We start from the raw sequence: 8,656 nt of genomic DNA on the forward strand, positions 1-8,656 counted from the left end.
GAAGTTAAAATCATGTGCACCATGCCTAGCTTTGTTTTGTGTTTTCCTTTATTTCCATTATGTATTTTAGATAATTTGCTCTGCAGAATTTTTATTTATTTATTTGTTTGTTTGTTTATGTATTCATTTATTTATCTGTTTATTTTATTCTGCTCTCATACAATGCATCCCAACCAAAGTTTCCTCTCCCTCCACTCCTCCCAGTTCTTTCTCACCTTCCCTCTTTCCCAGACCCACTCCTCCTCTGTTTCCCTTCAGAAAAGAGCAGACCTCCCAGGGATATCAACTGAACACTACATAACAAGTTACAATAAGTGTAGGCAAAAACTCTCATATCAGGCTCAGTGAGGCAACCTAGTAGGAGGAAAGGGTCCTAACAGCAGCCAAGAGTCAGAGATACTCCAACTCCACTGTTAGGTGTCATACAAAAAACACCAAGCTAAGAACCATTTTATATATAATATATATGGAGGACCTAGCACAGACCCATGTGGGCTCCATGATTGTTACTTCAGTCTCTGTGAGCCCCTATGAGCCCTGCTTAGTTGATTCTGTGGGCTGTATTCTAGTATCCTCAACCCTTAGCTCTTACAACTCTTCTCCTCCTCTTCTTGTGGGTTTCCCAAACCTCTGAAGGGAGGAAAGGCCCAGTGGAGATCTCCAATTTGGGTTCTCTTCCACCTAATGTTTGACTGTACGTCTCTGCATCTGTTCTCTTTAGCTTTCCAGGAAAGCCGGTGATGATTGGGCTAGGCACTGATCTATGAGTATAGCAAAAGATCATTAGGAATCATTTTATTGAATTTTTCTATCCTAAAATCTCTGGTTATCCAGCCTCTGGTTCTGTTTATCCAGTAGTGTCAAGCATGGGCTCCCTTTTGGGCATGGTGGTAACCCAGACCAGAAAGACAAGCATGATATGTGCTTACTTCTAAGTGGATATTAGCTGTTAAGTAAATAATAATCATGCTACAATCCACAGACCCAGAAAGTCTAAGTGAAAAGGAGGCTGGGGGGGGGGGGATTAATGGACCTCCCTGGAAGGGAAAATAGAATAGACTTATTGGGTGGAAGAGGCATCAGGTGGGGCAGAAGGATGGAGGGGAGGCGAGTATGGGAAGAGATGGATGGAATTAGAGGATATTTTGGGAGAAATGTGGAAATCTAGTGCAGCAGAACACCCAAGATCCTAATAAGGTGACTGTAGTGAGGACTCCTAGTTATGGAGAATACGGAGCCTGAACTGGCTGTCTTTTGTAACCAGGAAACTTCCAGCTGTGGACTGGGACACCAACCTAGCCACAAAACCTTCAACCTACAGTCTATCCAGTCTGCAATGTGTGCTGGGGCAATGAAGGTGCAGAACTTGTGGCGTGGCCAACCAGTGACTGGTTTAATTTGAGATAGAAGTGTCTTATTTTTATCCAACACTTGTTTTCTGTTTTTGTTGTCTGTGCTTTTAGGGTTTCATCTTAAATAATCAGTGCCTGTGCTAATGTCTTCAAGTGTTTCTCCAGTATTTTCTTCTTTCTAGTGGTTTCACAGTTTTCTTGCAACTAGGTTCTTTTTTTTTTTTTTATCAAACTGAGCTGATTCTTAATAGGGTGAGAAATGTCGAGTTTTGCTTTTTTGCATGTGAATACCCAATTTTCCAGCACCACTTATTGAAGAGTTTATCTTTCTCCACTCAAGTAAAAAGCCTATCAGCAGATGAACTTGTTGTAAAAAAATGGTATACTTCAAATAAATAGAGTTCAGCCATAAAAGTAATGAAATCCCATTATTTGTAGCAACATGGATGAATTGGAGGACAATATACTAAATGAAATAAATAGCACAGAAGGATAAGTGCTCCATATTATTACTCATATGGAGATGCTAAAAATGCTGATAACATAGAGGACTGTAGAGTAGTGATAATTACAGTCTAGGAAGAATGGGAGGATATATTAATGCCTTTTCTGTTGCTGTGACTTATTTTGACTTACAGTTCCAGAAGGATAGTGTCCATCATGGCTGGGAAGCACAGCAGCAAGCGGCGGCACGGCAGCAGGAACAGGAAGCTGAGAGCGTGTATTTTCAAACACAACCACAAAGCAGAAGGAGCAAACTGAAAGTAGTGGGAGGATTTTAATATCAAATCCTACCCCCAGTGACGTACTTCCTGCAGCAAGGCTGCACTACCTAAACCTCCCCAAACGCTGCCACCAACCTGGACCAAGTGTTTAAATGCCCAGTATTCTCATCAAAACACTATAGAGGACTATGAGATTGTATAGTGAATACCAAAATACAATTTTAAACAAGGAGGAAGTTATAGGATTCCATATAATGATGGGGCAACTTAACTGCAACAACATATATTTATAAATAACTAGAGTGCAGGAGTTTGTAGGCTTCCAATATGGATACATGATGGATGTTTAAGGAGATGGAAGATAGCAAAGTAATTGCTCTGATTTGATCATTGTCCATTGTATATAAGTTAATTACAACATTAATGTGTGTATAATTAATTAATAATACATTAATTATGTATTAATTGAAAGCAATTGTTTTTAAATTACAGAATGGGTAGCTGTGATTTACTTGATCTACAGAAGCTTGTAATCTGAACAGCAGCTCTCTCTAAACACTCTCTTGTTCTCCTCCTATCCAGTTCAAATCATTTGTCCTCAAGCCCATTGGGTTTAAATTAAGTCAAATATCTTCCCTGGGCTTTTATAGATTTTTATAGCAAAGATGTAAGGGAGGCTATAAAGAAAGAAAAGCTCTAGCAAAAATAAACATATGTGCATGCCTTTATGGAGCTGAGTATTTATGCAAATGAAGTTTAAAAAAAAAAACTTCCTGATTTTTACTGGCCTGGGCATATTTCCCAGCTCTAAAGCTAGAAATCCATTTGGTCTAGGTCAGTGGTTCTCAACCTTCCTAATACTGTGAGCCTTTAATACAGTTCTTCATGTTGAAGTGACCTCCAACCATTATCTTCATTGCTACTTCATAGCTGTAATTTTGCTGCTGTTATGGATCATATTGCAAATAATTTTTGGAGGTAGAGGTTTTTAAAGGGCCTTGACCAACAGGTTGAGAACCAGTGGTCTAGGCAGTCATATTTCTTGGTTCTTGCAATATTTTAGCATTTATTTCCAGTTGTGGGCCAGGAATGTGGTGTCTCTGATCCTATAGACTACACAAATGGAGAAAGAGTTCCACACTTCATGTTTCATTTTACAGTTTTAATAGAAATAGGAAGCCAATTTTAAGCAATTATCTTCCCTTCCATATATGAGAAGTCAAGAGCTGTGGTTTCCTACAGAGGAATACTAAGGAAGTATTTCCCCCAGATGACAGTGGTTTACTGACCACAAAAACCTTGAGGCTTTGTGAGCTGATTCCAGGCTGGGACCTTGTAGGAGAAGCACTGTAGACTGGTAAGTAATGTCTGATTATACTATCTCCCCAGTGACTATAACAAATATGGTCCCAGAGGCAGTTGTAGCACAAAGGAAGTTGCTTATGTGCTGTTGGCCAAGAAAAGCCACTGAGTTGGTAATGTGGCATTTGAGATAAAAATATGTACTCAGAAGTGCTGGATCCCTGCTATTTCTCAATAATTATGTGAGAAAGTCTACCTGATCCTCCAAGAGGTTATCTCCATATCTATGAAAAACACAGACGAGGTTAACCATACAGTTTTCCTAGATCTTAACAACTTTGAACAGTTATCACTTTATAATACAAAGGTGAACTGCTACTGAATGATGGTTTTTTCATAGGGTTTGTATGGAAGGGTTTGTCTAGAAGAATTACTAAAGCTCTTCATCCACTGGACTCTATTTGTGTCTTAGTTACTTTTCTAATGCTGTAATAAAATACCATAACCAAGACAACTTAAAAAAGAAAGTGTTTCATTTGGGAGTTCATGTTTCAGAGGGTTGGAGTCCATGAAAATCATAACAGGGAGAATGGCAGCAGGCAGGCAGACATGGTGCTGGTAAAGTAGCTGAGAGAGCTAACTGGGAATGGCATGAGCTTTTGGAACCTCAAATCTTACCCCAAGTGACACACTCCTCTAACAGGGCTATACTATACCTCCTAATCCTTCCCAAACAGTTCCACCAACTAGTGCCAAACATTCAAATACATGAACCTTTGGGGCCATTCTTATTCAAACTGCCACAACTTGTGAACCAGCAAACATGCTGTACATGTCTTCATTCAGGATAGATTTGGTGTTTCTTTTTTCACAAATAAGAAGGCTGGTTCATGAGTTTAGTAACTTATCCAATTCTCAGTGCTAAAAAGTGGCAGAGCTTGAATTAAAAACTTACCTTTGATGAAAAAAAATCACTCTTAAATCTAGTCATCTATCACAACCCCAAATAGAATAATGACAACTTGTCACAGTTGAGCCACCTTCAGATAATTGAAAAGTGACAACTTTTACTTCTACTTGAGACACATTATAATATCAACACTATTCTCCTAAATTTTGGTGATATTCAAGAAGGTAATTTGTCTACAAGAAGCAAAGTGTACATCTGTTTTCATGTAGTACAAATGTGCTGTTACCCAACTCAGATCTTGACTAACCTCCATGAATAGTGAACATAATCTCTTAGCTCAACTGCTGAAGAAGGGAAAAGGCAAACCCAAATACTCCTATTCCCGAACTGGAGATGTGTAATTTTCAGAAATGACAAGGAGACAAACAATATCTGAGTGTACAATGCTGCCATAAGCTCTTCTACTCTGAAGCTGACTCAGAACTGAAAACTTTGAGCTAAGCTGATTTTTGAACTAAGAACAAACACATATCCAGCACATCCCATGTTGTCACTACTGGAAGTGTGCACATTGGGAAGGAAGAGTCTCACTGAAGGCCTGGCCACAGGGGGTGGCATCAAATAAATACAATTTCTTAACTTTTGATTGGGTTTACTACTTCAGTAACAGAGGAGTTATTATCTGGGTCTACAGATTGCAGTTTAGTTATCATTTATTAATGTCTAATATCCACTTATAAGCAAATATATACCATATTTATCTTTCTGTGTTTGGTGACTGGAGATACTGATGCAGTTCTTTGATTGAACTTCATTTCTACAAATCTTCATTTTCCTATTTCTAAATCCTAGAGTACAAAGGATTATATTTTTCAATCTCTATCATATTGGTTTTATTTAAAATTAATCAACAGTAAATATTATACAATTAGAAGTGTATAATTAGAGCCGGCATTGGTGGCACACGTCTTTAATCCCAGCACTCGGGAGGCAGAGCCAGCGGATCTCTGTGAGTTCGAGCCAGCCTAGGCTACCAAGTGAGCTCCAGGAAAGGCGCAAAGCTACAAAGAGAAACCCTGTCTCGAAAAACCAAAAAAAAAGTGTATAATTAATCACAAAATTTTCATTTTCTTACTATGATACCTAAATGCTTTCAAAAACCTTAATTGTAAACAATGGGATGTTCAGATGTGATATAATTGTTCAACTACAAAAATATTATCACAGGATGCACTTGCTATGTATGCTTCAAATGATAGTAGTTTCCACAAATAATATTGTAAATGTTTTTAATACTGTATGATTTAATGAGAGATTGTCCTAAAAATTCTGGGTTTTTCAGTGATAATCTTGAGACCTGCCAAAAGGGCTTTTTCAGATACATATGTATGTTTATACTTGACCCTAACTCCACAAAATTTGCCTCCGCTTCTTTTCATTTTTTTCTTTTATTGGAAATATATTCTTTCTTATACACTGTATCCTGATTATAGTTTCCCCTCCTCTATTCCTCCTAGTTCTTCCCAACTTTCCTCTTCTCCCCTCTGAGGCACTCACTTTCTGTCTCTCAATAGAAAAGAACAGATATCTTCCAAGAGTAACAATCAAACATGACAAAATAAAATATAATAAAATGAAGCAAAAAAAAAATCATCATATCTAAATTAGACACAGCAACCCAGCAGGAGAAAAAGAGTCCAACAGCAGGCACCAGAGTCAGAGACCCACTCATTTTCACAGTCTGGAGTCCAGTAAAATTACTAAACTAATAGCTATAACATACACAAAGAGGACCTGATGTAGAACCATGTATGCCCTGTGCTTGCTACTTTGGACTCTGTGAGCTCATGTGCACCTTGCTTAGTTGATTCAGAGGGCCTTGGTCTCCTGGTGTCCTCCATCCCCTCTGGCTCTTACAATCTTTCTGCCCCTTCTCCACAGGATTCCTGAGCTCTGAGGGGAGGGATTTGACAGAGACCTCCCATTTAGATTCTCTCTACAACTAATGTCTCGCTGTGGGTCTCCATCTGTTCCCATCTTGCTCTCGGAGGAAGTCTATCTGATGATGGATGGATAAGGCACTGTCTATGAGTATAGCAGAATAACACTGAGAGTTATTTATTGATATATTTTTTTAGATTAGTAGTGTTTGGTTTTACCCTATGTCTCTGGGTTAGTTAGATTCTTGGTTACCAAATCATATCAGGTTTGGTTCCTTCTAGTGGAGTGGGCCTTGTCAAATCAGACTTTGGTTAGCTATTCACATAAATTCTGTGCCACCATTGTCCTAGCATATTTTGCAGACAGGATAGATTGTAGTCAGAAGTTTTGCGGCTGGGTTGGTGTCCATATTTCTTATTTGGGAGCCTGCAGAATAACTTCCCACACCAAAGAAACTAGAATGTAGGAGTCATGGCTCTATGTAGGTACCAGCTTAACGTCTCCATGTTCAATAGTTGTGTAGGTGCTGTTCTTGCAATAGGGCCCAGGTGTCAGTTTGCAGAGAAAGATTTTTGTCTTTGCAACAGGCTGGGTTGTTTCAGGATTTCCATGTGACCCCATTGGCCAACAACTCAATTGAATGCAACCAAGTACTGCCAGTGGAAGACTCACCTGCTACGAGATGTTCAGTGAGACTCCACATCTCCCATTACTAGGAGTCCTCATGTGTACCATCTTCATACTTCTAGAAAGTTTCCACTGCACTAGGTTTCTATAATACCCCAAATGATCCCCAATTCCAGTCATCTCTCTCCACACTCTCTCCCTCTACCCCATTCTCCTCACTTGATCCCCCTGCTCCCATCCCCACCCACCCCCAGTCTGTCAATAAATCTATTCTATTCTCCCTCCCAGGAGATCTATGTGTCCCCGACCAGACCTCTCCTCTTTACCTAACCTCTCTGAGCCTACAGATTGTAGCTTGGTTATCATTTACTTAATGGCAAATACCCACTTATAAGCAAATATATACCATATTTATCTTATAGGTCTGGATTACCTCACTTAGGATGATTTTTTTTCTAGTTCCATCCATTTGCCTGCAAATTTCATGATGTTATTTTAACAGCTGAATAATACTCCATTGTATAAATGTATCACATTTTGTTCATCTGGATTATAAGATATTTTTGCCACCCACCCTCCAAGACTGCAACTATTCCTGAGACAGTGCCTGCCAGCACCCGACTGGACTAAGAGGTGAGTGTTTATCCTCATACCCGAACACCCCAGCCCCTAGGCTTTGGGCCCAGAGGCACAGACCTGCGCCCCTACACCACCACCACTCCAGTTCCAGTTTCAGGCCAGTTGGCAGGCAGACCACCTGCACACAGGACAGACTACCCCCATGCCCCATCAGACCCTGTAATCCAAGCGAGACCTCCCCCAAATCCCACCCACCCTCTGAGACTGTAACTTTTCCCTGAGACAGAACCTGCCAGCACCCAACTAGACTACGAGGCCAGTTGGCAGGCAGACCTCCTGCAGACAGGTCAGATTACCACCATCTACCACATGCTAAGACTCTAGCTACTCCCTGAGACAGAGCCCACTAGCGCCAGTTGGACTAAGAGCTGCCCCCTAAGACAAAAAGTCCATCAGCATCAACTAGACCAAGACCTCCCACTGATCAAGATATCAATCAGACCAAGAGAGCTCCCTCAGACACAGACACCACTTTATACCAAGAGGAGAAAAGATGGGTAGATGCCAGAGCAAAAATACAGTCAACAACATAAAAACCAACATGGCTCCATCAGAACCTACATCAGCAAGACCTGAACATACAAACACAGAAGAATCAGAAGATATCTACCATAAAAATGACTTTAAGAAGATATTAGAGATCTTAAAAAGGAAATGAAAAATTGCCTTAAAGAAATCCAGGAAAAGTCAAACAAAAAATGGGAAGAAATCAGTAAATCCCTTGAAAGCCAAGAGAAAACAATTAAACAAGTGAGGGAAACAGTTCAAGTTTTCAAAACTGAAATGGAGTCAATAAAAAGACACAAACTGAGGTAATGCTGGAAGTGGAAAATCTGAGTAAACAAACAGGAACTACAGATGCAAGTATAACCAACAGAATGCAAGAGATGAAGAGGGATCTTCAGCGTTGAGGATATGTAGAAGAAATAGATTCATTAGTGAAAGAAAACACTAAAGCAACAAAATCATGACCAAATGTCCAGGAAATTTGGGACACCATGAAAAGACCAAACATAAGAATAACAGGATAGAAGAAGGAGAAGAATACCACTCAAGGGCACAGAAAATATATTCAACAAAACCAACCATAGAAGAAAACTTTCCCACATAAAGAAGGAAATGCCTATAAAATACAGAGTTACAGAACACCAAATAGACTG

The sequence above is a fragment of the Peromyscus leucopus genome, chromosome 6, assembly GCF_004664715.2.
Source record: "Peromyscus leucopus breed LL Stock chromosome 6, UCI_PerLeu_2.1, whole genome shotgun sequence".
In the NCBI taxonomy this organism is placed as follows: domain Eukaryota; kingdom Metazoa; phylum Chordata; class Mammalia; order Rodentia; family Cricetidae; genus Peromyscus; species Peromyscus leucopus.